Below are 14,193 nucleotides of genomic sequence, written 5' to 3' on the forward strand. Positions count from 1 at the left end.
TAAAGTCTGTTTTTAGCTTTGTTTGTAAGTTTTAAGCTATGCTGTTTGATTAGTTAAGATATTTTTATTCAAATGGATAAGAATTATAAATAATGAACTAAAGCATCTAATTTTGATAATTAAAATAACTGTCAGGCCTTAAGTAAAAATTTACATCTGTAATCAAATATTATACATTTGATACACTTTAATCTTGTTTAAGTGATGATGATATTAAAACTTGAATTCGAAGATTTACTGTAGAAATATAAGCTATGCTTATTTATTGATGGTTTGATGCACTGTTTTCATGTTTATACAAAATTTTCTTGGAAAGATAAATATTTTTGTGGTAAAAATAGACACTTTTTGCTGGAGATATAGTTTAAGTTGTAAAACACTTGGCTTGCATGTATGCCTTGCATTCACAGCTCATCAAAACATGAAACATTAAATTTCTGGATGCAAAGAGATAGCTTAATACGAGATAAAATCACATTATTCATTTATGTGAATTTACTAGATAATAAATATCAGCGATTGCTCTTTCATATACCTACTGATCCTCTCTACATCTTTTTAAGTGAAGTTTCTAGTTATATACTATCCCCATTCTTTGATGGAGTTATTAATTTGTTTTTTATTTTTATGAGTACTCTATCTTGGATATTAGTTCTTTATCTAATGTATTATTTGAAAATATTTTCTCATGACATGGAGAGTATCTTATTATGTTGCCTTGTGCACAAGACCAGGAGTAACATCTGAGCACCACCAAGTATGTTCCCCCCCACCACAACAAATCTCACATGCTCTGGACATATTCATTTCTAATTTATATTGATATTCATTGTTTCATTCACACAGATAAAATTTAAGGGATTCAATGGCTGGAGCAATAGTATAGTGGTCAGATCACTTACTTTGCATAAGGCTGACAAGTTTTCATTGTCATCACCATATCGTTGCCTCAAATATCCCCAGGAGTGATCTCTGAGCACATAACCAGAAGTTATCTGTGATGACTGCAGGGTGTGGCCCCAAACAAAAAGAAGGTAAGGAAGAAAGAAAAGGAGTGAGGGAGGGTGGGAAGAAGGGAGAAAGGGAGGAAGAAAGGAAGGAAGGGAGGAAGGGAGGGAGGGAGGGAGGAAGGGAGGAAGGGAAGGAGGAAGGAAGGAAGGAAGGAAGGAAGGAAGGAAGGAAGGAAGGAAGGAAGGAAGGAAGAAGTACAAAGCAGGAAGGAGGAAGAAAATGATAAACTTAAAGCAAAAAGTAATGACTTTTAATAAAAAATAGATCCAAAAGATTAATGAAACCAAGACCTGGTTCTCTGAAAAGATAAATAAGATCTACGAACACTACCAAGACTTTCACTGTCACTATTTCTGTCACTGTCCTCCTGTTGTTCATCGATTTGCTCCAGCAGACCCAGTAACATCTCCATTTTTGAGACTTGTTGTTACTGTGTTTTGCATATTGAATACATAACAAGTAGCCAGCCAGGCTTTGCCACCAGGACTCTACTCTTGGTAGCTTACTGGGCTCTACAAGGGGGGCGGAGGAATAGAACCTGGCTTGACTGGGCTGGCCAAATGCCCTACTGCTGTGCTCCCCTAATAGACTGAATTAGAAATCTAAGGGGAGACTTCACAACAGATACAGTAGAAATGCAAAGGATCATCAGGGAATACTTTGAAAATCTTGATGCGATGGAATGAGAGAATCTAGAAGAAATAGATACATTTTTGAACTCTTCTAACTTCTCCAGGCTAAAACAAGAAAATACAGAATACTCCAACAAGACAATTACTGTAGAGGATATCTACATGCTAACCAAAAGGTTCCCCAAAACAAAAGACCAGGACAAGCTTGGTTCACTAGTGAGTCCTTCCAAACTTGTAAAGAAGACCTACTGCCAATTCTCTTCAGGCTCTTTCAGAAGGTGAAAGAAACAGAACTCCTCCCAGTTTCTATGAGACAAACATAACCCTGATACCCAAAGCAGACAAAGACAGCACAAAAAGGAAAACTACAGATCAAGATCCCTGATGAGATTCAATGCAAAGATCCTCACAACATGCCAGCAGAGTGAAAATAACAACACATCCAGAAGATCACACAACTTGACTGAGTAGGCCCTTTCCTGAGAAATTTGCCTGAGCCTGAAAATCTCCACACTCAGGTCTGGAGATGCAGTGCTGCTTTTCAGTCAGTGCTGGGGGCTGGGTACCACCATGTCCACTCCAGTAGCGCTAGGGGCTCCCAAGGTCACACCTGATGATGAGGAAGCAGTCTGCAACACCAGGCCTCTAACTCAGGGCCACTTCATGCTAGTATCAGGCCTTTTGAATTATCCTCGCCACACCCACCTCTTCCCCACCCCAGGCCCACATTTTTGTGTGTGTGTGATATTTATGTCTCTTATCTGCTTCTGATCTTGGAGATTTGCTAATTTATATGGTCTCTTTATTACATATGTAAATTATATTTATTGTAAATATTTAATCCTTTTTATTTATTTTTATTTACTCATTAATATAAATACCTATCTAGGCAATCAATCCCCAATTCAATTTTTATAATGATTAATAAAAATACTTCCAAACTTATTTTGGTTCATAAACCAAACAAAGCAAGTAAGTTCACTTTCTTATTCAGCATGTTTATTTCACTCCTTATGGGGTAAAATTAAAGAACTCTTAAAACAAGGGGAGAACATAGAAGAAGATTTAGTGGTAGAATGAAAGAGACTGAAAATCACATCAGTGACCTTGAGGCCAAAGCACATGGCATCATGAATAAAGAAGAGGCAATAGAAAAGAGATTTTTGTAAAGAATGAATACAATCCAAGCATTTAATGGGCAATGGCCAGAGGAACAATCTCTGCATCATCAGAATTCCGAAAGGAGAGGAGATAAAGGGGAGAACAGGTGCATAAGATCTACTGGCTGGGAACTTCCGCCTGGAAGGGACTCTGCACTTATCTAGGAGATCCAGAAGTGTCAAGCAAAATAAATCCCAATAGAACACATACTATAATTTTAATATTATAATTGTAATAGTGAGAATTAGAGAGAAAGAGAGAGAGTCCTTAAAGTGATAAGAAAGAAGCAAAACTTCTAACACAAGGGAAAATTCACATCGGATTTCTCAAATGAAACACTCCAAGTGAGAAGAGACAGGGCTGGAGTCAGAGTTATGCAAGAAAAAGATCTTAACCCTGTCCTATCTCTCTGACCTTGCTAATGTTTTTTGTTTTGTTTTGTTTTGTTTTGCTTTCTTGCTGTGTACCTAAGTTACAATGTTTCATGCAGACAAAAGTAATCACAATATATAAGGCAAACCAAATAATGCCATTAAGAGTAAATTTTTTTATTATTGATATATGATAAATTTATTATTGTTAGACAATTAAAACTACAAAGAAGAGAGAAAATATTATTTGCAGTAGTGAGATGATCAGCTGAGATCACTACATTTAGTCAGTGCCTCACGTTAAATTAGGGATTTAAACAAAATGGACACTTTCAGAGTTTTTCAGTGCAACAAAGTCTAATAGGAGTTTCTTTTTAATATTAATACTTAATGTAGTCATATTTATAAATTTAATAGCAGTAAAATATTCATTTCAATATCCACATTCTCTGTTATGTGCTAGTATGCAATGGAAAAATCTAAGAAATGAGATAGTTAAGAAAATTTGAAGGCACAAAAGTTAAATAAAAATTCCATAGTCATGATTCAGAAAAATTAAAATTGTTACATGGTTCTATTTCCCAATTTATTTTACCTTCCAGACCAGCATTCTATTATAAAGCATAGTTTAGTTTTTGTTTTTCACTTTTGTGGTGCCTGGAGTCAAAGTCAGGCCTCACACACGTAAGGCAGGAATTCTACTACCTAGTCACATCCCCTACCCTAAAGCAGTTGAAATTTTAGAGCGTACATTTCAAAGTGTAGAAATTTCAGAGCTTACGTTTCATGAAGTCACATGATTTCAAGCCTTAATTTTAATTTACAGTTGTGTTAATTTGTAGAAATCTTCTAAGCCTCATCTCAGATATTGTAAGTATTAAGAGATACAATGATATAGAACATTAAAATCCTAGTATGCTATTTTTAATATAATGCTTTTGTTGTTAAATGTGAGAAAAGTTCTCCTAAAAATGTTACTATAAGGGGTTGGGCTAACGTTCAGAAATATGGTGGAGTTTACCTAAGCAAAGATAAGAAGAAATAAAAGCATGTGGGTGAACAGAAAAGAGTCGGAAAATTATACACCTAAAACAAACATAAGAGTGTAGATGAATATTTGATCAATTAAAAGAACAACCCCCAGATAAGTAGCATCTGGTAATTTCCCCTAGAATAAATTTTATTTTGATTATGAGGATTCTTTCAATATGCATTTAATTGCCTAGAGAAACACATACCAGTATGAAGTCTATCATATTTTTTTTAATCGGGGGCCACACCACACAGTTCTCAAGGCTTACTCTGGCTCTGTACTCAGGAATCACTTCTTGGAGGTATTCGGGGACCATATATGGCATCAGCATTTGAATCAAGGTTGGCTACATGGTATTATTTTAGTCCCCCATGCTCACTATTTTTAAGTTTACATAAGAGTCTGAGGACTGAAATCATACGAGAAGCTGTAATCATGAAGCAAAGTAGCACTATCAGGAACATCCTAAAGTATAGAGAGAATGGGTAAATGATAGACCAAACTCTCTCTTATAATTTTCCATTTTTTGGTGCCTTTAAAAATCCAGTAAGAAATTATAAGACAACAAAAATGTTTCATAGAGCTCAATCTTATAGAATAGAGAAAGAAAAAAATTATAAAATAGGACACAGAGGACAAAACAAGTAGAAAGAATGGGATGAAAAGAAATTAAATGGAGCTGGTGTCAATGAGTCTGGAAGTGGGAATCAATACTAGAAGTTTTTACAGAATCACAAACAGATGATTTAATGAATATGTCAGAAGACTCTACCAATACATGACTGAATATTTGACTGGAAATCAATGTCACTGAGTTGTTTGCTAGTCATGTTATAAAAGAACTGAAAATAATTTGTCAAAATATTATAATACAATTTAAAAATTATATGTGTATAAAGAATATTAAATATTTCAGTGATATACACATGAGAGATACATTATAATAAATTAATATAAATATTAGAAATTAATATTTCTAATCTTGAAAACAAAGGTGAATGACAAAATTATTTACCAAAGAACAGTATGACAAGAGTAGAGAGAAAGACTGGAGATAAATGTAAGAGTCAGTAAGTTATATCATTTATTTTTATATGACCGTTAGACTCTAGTTTGCTAAACTCTCTGCAATGACTTGAAGTAATTCTCCTCTAAATTTACAGTATTATCAGGTTATATGGAAAAAGTGACAGTATACAGGTCCACTGTGGATCATCATAATTTCAGACTAGTGACCACTTTCCATGGGAAAAAATAAATCTCTGCAGTAATAGTTGATGCCTGAGAGGAATGACTACAGAGAAAACACTCCTGTACACACACACACAGGAACACACACAAACATACACACACACACACATTATTCCAATGTCTCAGGTTTGGTAACAACAACTTCAAAGAACTTTTTAATGTCATATCATTAGATATGATTTTATAACATTTGACAGCTATGTTGCATTCAGCAATATGATAAAAATAGCAAATTAGTCAGGTCAAATAATGTTTCTATTCATATGTTTGAAGTTTCTGTATCATTTCTGTGACTATCTTATGCCTTAGAGCTATGTTTTCCATTTTATATAATAAAATATCTTTAATATACTTGCATATATTTCCCATATCTATGGATACTTAATTATCATTTTGGTTTCTAGCACCATACATATAGGTGCTCAAGACTTACTTGCATTTGGCAGGGATGGTGGGTCCCAAGCTGGGAATGAATCCTACTTGGTCATGGTGTATAAATTCAAGGGTCTTGACAATGTAAGAGTGGTTCAACATATGCAAGGCAATCAATGTAATACACCATATAAGGAAAAACAAAAAAATTATATGATTCCTTCAATAGATGCACGGTAAGCACCCATTCATAATAATAACTGTTAATAAAATATGAAAATATTCCCAGGAACCAGGTGAGACAGAAGAAGCTGCACGGACACTGGGCAAATTAATAGGAGGCAATTGCACAGGATTTAAATCCATGGATCTCTTCTAAACCTCACCCACAGGTTACAAAGGTGAAAGTTGTGTTTTTTTTTTCAGTAGGTAGCCTCTAACGTGGCCACACTTATACTCCCTCCGTATAACTCATAAGATTCATCTCCAAAGTAACTCCACATAGTTACAAAGGAATGAAAGGAAAATCCTAGATCACTACCCTCAGACTTCACTAGGCACTAAGGGAAGACAGCTCAGGAACCCACCCCAAGGTAGGGAGGAAGATAGGAGTCCTGAAGTCTCAACATGGAATATCCACATACACAATTTCTCTGATAAAGAATTCAGAGATGATATGGTGAGGATGTCCAATGAGCTCACAGTGGAACAGACATCCGATAAAATACAGGAAGATGTGAGGGCAACAGTGGAATGAATAGTCAATAAGATACAGGAGGAAATGAGAGCAGAAATAAGAAAACTACAAACAGAAATGCCATCAGTTAAAAACTCAGTAGATGAAATAAAAAGCTCAATGGTTGCCCTCAACAGTAAAATGACAATAGTCAAAGACAGAATCAGTCAGCTTGAAGATGCAATCCAGTAAGTATACAGGCAACAAAAGAAGATGGAAAAAGACCTTAGAACAGCACAAGGTCAGGTAAGAGATGTAGCACTGCACTTTGCACTGACCTCCCATTGTTCATCGATTTGCTTGAGTGGGCACCAATAACATTTCCATTGTGAGACTTGTTGTTACTGTTTTTGACAGATAGAACACACTATGGGGAGCTTTCCAGGCTCTGCCATGCAGGTGGGATGCTCTCTGTAGCTTGCTGAGCTCTCCGAGATGGAGGCAGGAAATGAACCTGGGTCAGCCGCATGCAAAGCAAACGTCCTACCAGCTGTGCTATCACTCCAGCCCCAAGTAAGAAATGAATGGGATGAATTCAAGAGGAACAGCAAAAGAATCATTGGAGTCCCAGAGTAACAAGCAGGCAACTCCAATGAAGTAATAACAGTTCAAGAAATCATCGCTGTAAAGTTCCCAAAGCTGGAAAAGCCAGGAATCCAGATCCAAGAAGCCCAAAGGGTGCCACTTAAAAGAAATCCCAATGAAAAGATCTCAAGACATATCCTAATAAGAACATCAAATATCATAGATAGACACAACACTGAAAGCAGCAAGATCAAAGAAGGAAATTACATACAAATAATCATACCTTAGATTTACAGCAGATTTATCGTATGAAATTCTCCAGGCCTGAGGTCAGTGGTGGGATATAGTTAAAAATTTAATGAAATGAATGCCTCACTAAGAATACTTTACCTAGCCAGATTCTCATTCATATTTGAAGGAATCATACTTAACTTCATGGATGAACTTTCCTTACCATAGGTAAAGCCGTTTACCATAAGCCCATAGTGAACTTTATACTCTAATGAAGAACAGGTTTAAGATCAGTCACACGATAAGATTACCCACTCTTACCAGTAGTGCTCAGCTTAGTATTGGAAGTCCTCACCAGAGAAATTAGGCAAGAATAAAACAGGACACCCAGATAGAAAAAGAAGTCAAGCTCTCACAAATAACAAAAATAAACTATACTTAGAAAGCCCTAACGACTCTTAAAAAAAAACAAACAAAACTATACTTAGAAAGCCCTAACAACTCTTAAAAAAAAGTCCTGGAAATGATAAATTTGTATAGTAAAGTGGCAGATTATGAAATCAGCATGTAAAGTTCACACCTTTCCATATGCGAATAGAGAAACACAAAGGAGAGATTTTTTTCAAAATAATTTTTACAGTAAAGGCCCTCCCGTTGATCATCGATTTTCTCGAGCGGGCCCAGTAACGTCTCCATTGGAGACTTTGTTGTTACTGTGTCTGGCATATCGAATACTTCACGGGGAGCTTGCCAGGCTCTGCCCTGCGGGCGAGATACTCTCAGTAGCTGGCCAGGCTCTCCGAGAGGGGTGGAGGAATCGAACTCGGGTCGGCCATGTTGGCTGCGTGTAAGGCAAACGCCCTACCGCTGTGCTATCGCTCGTGTCTGAGAAAAATAAGTACTAAATACATAGGAATCAGCTTAAAAAGAGAGGTTAAAGACCTATTCAAAGAAAACGACATGACACAAGACGTTAGTTAGAGAAATAAAAGTATACTTGGAGAAATGGAAGCACACCCCCTGCTCTTGGATGGGGAGCAAAATGACAATAGTCCTCAAAACTTTGCATAAATTCAATATATATGACAATATATATACCACAATATCAAACTGTACTACAAATGGTAGTAATTAAAACAGTTTGGTACTGGAATAAAAACAGACTCTCAGATCAATGGAATAATATTTAAAATGTAGAGACAGATCCTCAGGTACAAAATCAGTTAATTTTTGAAAAAGGAGCGAAAAGCATAAAATAGAAGAAGGAAATCCTCTTCAATAAATGATTTTGGTAAAACTGGTCAGCCATATGCAAAAAAAAAAAGCCAGTAAACTCAGAATCCCTTTCTAACACTTTGCACAAAATTCAGATTCAAATGGATTAAAGACCTCATTATCAAACAATAGTCCATAAGGTACATAGAGGAACTGAAAGTAAATTATGAATAATTTTGTAAGACATGGTGATTTAATATATTTTAAGAAAAATAACTATGTGACAAAAATATTATGCAAAAGCTAAAGAGAAAATAACACTTAAATTTCATCAGTACTGTGGGACCAGACCAATAGTACAGCGAGTAGGGCATTTGCCTTGACATGGCTGACCTGAGTTTGATCCGTGGCATCCCATATGGTCTCCCCAGCACCACCAAGAGTAATTTCTGAATGCAGAGCCAGAAGTAACCCTGAGCATCACTGGGTGTGACACAAAAAGAAAAAAATCATCAATACTGCATTATTTCCATAAATTAAGTTGCATAAAAAATGTATACTGACTTTTTCTTAAGTTTTCTAAAAACAGTCTTGTTCTCGATATTTCATTCACTCTCAACAGAATGACCATCTCTGAATGCAACAGTTATATATACCTAGGTCGAGAAGTCAACATGATGAATCACCTGGCACCTGAGTTACACAGGAGGAAGAGAGCAGCTTGGAATGCCCTCAAGAGTGTTGAAGAAATAACTAAGAGGAGAAAGAACCTCCAGCTCTGAGCACATCTCTTCGATTGCACTGTTTTTCCTGCATTAACATATGCCTCAGAGACCTGGGCCCTCCGAAAACAGGATGAGAACACTATTCAGGTATCTCAAAGAAGAATCAAAAGAGCTATGTTTGGAGTATCATGCTTCACTCAAATGAGAGAATCTGGAGTTCTGATCTCCATCAACGCTCAAGAATCAGGGATGCTGTCTCATTTGCCATGGCATCAAAAATCAGATGGGCTGGACACATAATGAGGTTTGGAGACGACCTCTGGACTAGAGCCATTACTGACTGGATTCCATGGGACGTCAAAAGATCACGTGGATGCCCACCTACGAGATGATCAGACTTTTTCGTCAAGACCCTGAACGATCAGTTTGAGGCTCTTCATGTTCCTAGAACTGGCAGATGCCATTGGGCTATACTAGCATGCAACAGGGATGAATGGAGACGTTTCTGGCGCCTGCTCGAGCAAATTTATGAGTAACAGGGAATCAAGTGATCAAGTGATCAATAACTTTATTTTCTTAATTTTTATTGGAACCCATACACTTAAAGTGGCAGAATTTATGAGATTTATAAATGTTAGTGATAGACTTTCTTAATTTAATTGAGCAGGATACCTAGTCAAATGAGTGAGCAGTTCAATGTGTTGATCTATGGATGTGGGAATCTCAGACACTGACATGAAGGTGATTACCTGTATGACCCTAGTAGTAATGAAGACCTGCAGTTCCACACTTAGTGGACCTAGGTAGGCATCCAGAATTACACTCAGAGCTTCCTTTGGGACTTCAATTAGTGCTTAGGATCAAAATGTGCAAGAAATGCATCATAACGCCTGTACTTTCTCTCTGCCCCTGATTTCTATTCTTAAACTACATTTCTTGAATCCAGGGAAAGTCCAGGAACACAATGAGGCATATATAAAATAATTGGTACTTCTGTGTTACTTGTAAGTCCTTAAAAATGCACTTAACTTTTCTTACTTTTGTGGGCCTCATCTGTCAAGTCAAAGTGTTAATAACTGCACTATTTCTCTTATTAACATATCGTGAGGAGCAAATGACTATCAGAGATCGAGGTTTCATTCCAAAAGTGTCACGAACTGATTTTGTCAATACCATTTTTATTAAATATGGAAATTAGACTGAGTTTACATTTACACTGTGCCCTTTTAAAATGAGTTATTTTTAGAGGAAAATATCTGATCTTATATGTGGATTGTGCATTTTATCTTGAAAGTAAATATTATTGTATTGACCTACTTCTTTCAAATTTCCTTTTGTAATATCTGTTTCACCTGGGACTTTCAAAAGATAAAAGTGTTTCTTTGAAAAATCAAATCCTTGGAGAGGGGTGGATTAGCCCAGGACCCACCCAAACAGAGCCCTGGGAGCCACTTGCTCCCATGCTGCAAAATTGCTGCCGTTTCTCTGACCGGACTCCATCGTCTCTGGACCAAGTCTCACGCAGAAAAATCACCCTGCTGAAAATTTGGGTATGTGGGTATTTGTGACTGAAATCTCCTGACTTTCTCAGGGTCAGGATGGGCTACCTTCACTCATCCCCCTGTACTTCCAGAAGTCCAGGCAGTCAGGTCCACACTTCAAAGCTGCTGCCCAGTTAAAAACTTTAACTCCAGCTCTGTCGCCCAGTTAAAAATTCTGAACTTCCTAGAGTGACATCTCCAAACTCTCCGTTACTAATATTCCAGTAGTAGCTCTCCAGATTGGATAGACATAACATAGAAAGCAACCAATGTGGACTATCCAAACAGAAAGCTGTAACATTTTAGAAATCCCTCATACAAGAACTTAATGTCTCCATGGTGAATAATTACAATTTACACTGTCTTCTAAGGAAATATTTTTTGATCATTATGTTAGCAAATTATTGATAACAACCAATATAAAATGAATTATTGTGGGCCTCTTATGGAGGTAGGCTTGAGGGGTGGTTGCAAAAATTGGCAACAATGGTAGAGAGAAGAAGAAAATTGTGGTGAAAGTCTTTATGAAATCATCATGAACAAGTTTGTAAACTACAAACTTAAAGAAGATGTAGGGGGTGGAAGTTATGTAAGTAAGCCTTTCCTATTTCATGCAAACTCCAAAATGTATTAGCACAAAATTTCTTTAAAAGCTTTATTCATGATAGGTAAGGAATGATTATTACCATAATGTTATCCAAATACAAAATAAAATTTAATGCAATCTATCTTGATTTCAGAGTTGAAAACTTACTTATGCAAATGAGAAGAATAATTTTATTACATTGTATTAAAGGGTTTATTTTCTTTGCTTACATAATTTAAAATCATCTAGCAATCACAAATTTGGCTCTTACTGATATATTTTCGGATCATTCTAGTTGCCATTTCTTAAAGTTTTATTGGAACAAATAATATAAAGTCAATTTACTTTGTGTCTAAGAGGGCAAGTTGGAATTTGGAGGGAAAATGGGAACATTGGTGGAGGGAAGATCACATTGGTGGTGTTGAAACAGTAAATGACTGAAAAAACTGTATAATGAATAACATTGTAAATCATGGTGTTTTTAATAAAAGCAAAATGTTAGCGTAATTAATAAAAATCAAATCCTATTAGGAGAAAATATAGCATTTTATTCATTTAATATTTTGTAGACAGCAATTATCTCTTAAATAAAGTTCTGCTAATAACACCACTGATGTAGTTCTATAATTATTTTTGTATGTTTTTCACAAAATATTAGACATAGCATAGTAATTTCCTGTAACTTTATAATAATAGTTAAAAATATCTAGTTTTAAAACATATTGAAAATTGTTGAAAACATACTAACTAAAGAAACTAAAGCTAAAAAGTTTAAGTGCTCTTTTAACATTTCACACTTAATATTTGGCAGAACTAAAACTATAAATCATTCTTTAACATAACACATGACTTCACAAGGAACAAAGCTGAATTTAGTTTTAAAATCTAATATTCAAAAAGGTTCAAAAAGATCAAAATATCTTATGTATTGATTTTATTTGAGAAAAGTTAAGAAACAAAAAAAAATTCTAGGGACTGGAGTGATAGCACAGTAGGTAGGGCATTTGCCTTGCATGTGGCCAACCTGGGTTTGATTTCTCCATCTCTCTCGAAGAGCGAGGCAAGCTACCAAGAGTATCCCACCCTCAGGGCAAAGCCTGGCAAGCTCCCCATCACATATTTGATATGCCAAAAACAGTAACAACAAGTATCACAATAGAGACATTACTGGTGCCCACTTGAGCAAATCAATGAACAATAAAAAGACAGTGCTAATATTCAAAAAGATAACTAAATTGGTTAGTAGCAGATTTCAGTATTCAGATAGTATCAGTTTTCTCTAAGTTCTGCGAAGTAGCTGAGTGAAATCCTGTCTGATTTTAAAAGACAAAAATGGCATCAAAATTCTTTGAAATTGAAACTGTATAGTTTGTAATTTTTTTTTTTTGCTTTTTGGGTCACACCCGGCGATGCTCAGGGATTACTCCTGGCGGTGCTCAGGGTACCATATGGGATGCTGGGAATCGAACCTGTGTTGACCATGTTGGCTGTGTGCAAGGCAAACGCCCTACCCCCTGTGCTATTGCTCCAGCCCCATAGTTTGTAATATTTTCTACTATAATTTTAGCTTTTTCTTTTTTTGCTTTTTTATTACACCCAGCAATGCACAGGAGTTACTCCTGGCTCTGCACTAAGGAATTACTCTTGGCGGTACTTGGGGGACCATATGAGGTGCTGGGAATTGAACACGGGTCGGCCTTGTGCAAGGCAAAGGCCCTACCCGCTGTGCTATCACTCCAGCCGCTAAACTATTTTTGTTTCTTAACTTTTCTCAAATAGAATCAATATATGATATATTTTTATAGAGTACTTTTTCTTTTTCTTGTGGAAACCATTGTTCATATGCCATGAAATCGTGTTGGTAAAAACATGAACATCTAATAAAAAAATATCTAAAAAGGACTTGCGTTTAATCTTCCAAAATAAGAATTATGTACTTATGTATCAAACTATATTGGATAACTACTAGATAGTGTATATAAATATAGTGTGAAAGTAAGCAAAAAAAGGGGGGGGGGGGGAAATAAACCTTTAATTTTTATACCTTGCCTTTGATAGATGAGAAAAAATCTCAACAAAAGTACAAAATATTTTAAGTTGACTTTATTTTGTTATAAGAAGGCATAAAACTGAGCTAAGAATTCTGAGCAATAAGATAGTGAGTTGGGCATTTTCCTTGCATGTGGACAACTGGGTTTGATTTCCTGCACCATGTACAGTCCCTGGAGCCCTGCTGGAAGCAATTCCTGAGCACAGAGCCAGAAAGAACCCCTGAGCACTGCTAAATGTGTCCCCTCTCCTCAAACAAGAAGGAACAACCCCCCCCCCCCAATAAACTCTGAACTAAAATGTATCATTAGTTTCTAGCAAATAAAATAGCACAGTGGTAGGGCGTTTGCCTTTCCACAGCCAGCCTGGACGAGCCAGGTTCGATTCCTCCACCCGTCTCAGACAGCCCCGCAAGCTTCCCCGTGACGTATTCGATATGCCAAACACAGTAACAACAAGTTTCATAATGGAAATGTTACTGGGCCCGCTCGAGCAAATCGATGAAGAACGGGAGGACTCTCTTCTCTCTCTCTTCATTATCAGATCTATATTTAATGACCAACAAATTGGAAATCATGTAAGAACTACCATGTCCTATGAGGAAATGGTGTCAGCAACTTTAGTAAGGACTTGATCCCTAAGGTAAATGAAAGCCCCGAGAGCTTGAAAAGCCAAATTTCTTGCATGAAACATTATGTCTGGTATCATAGCTGTCTTTCCTCCTACCAAACATGTAAACCACTAGATTTTACTC

The sequence above is a fragment of the Sorex fumeus genome, unplaced genomic scaffold, assembly GCF_029834395.1.
Source record: "Sorex fumeus unplaced genomic scaffold, SorFum_2.1 ptg000012l, whole genome shotgun sequence".
Classification (NCBI taxonomy): Eukaryota; Metazoa; Chordata; class Mammalia; order Eulipotyphla; family Soricidae; genus Sorex; species Sorex fumeus.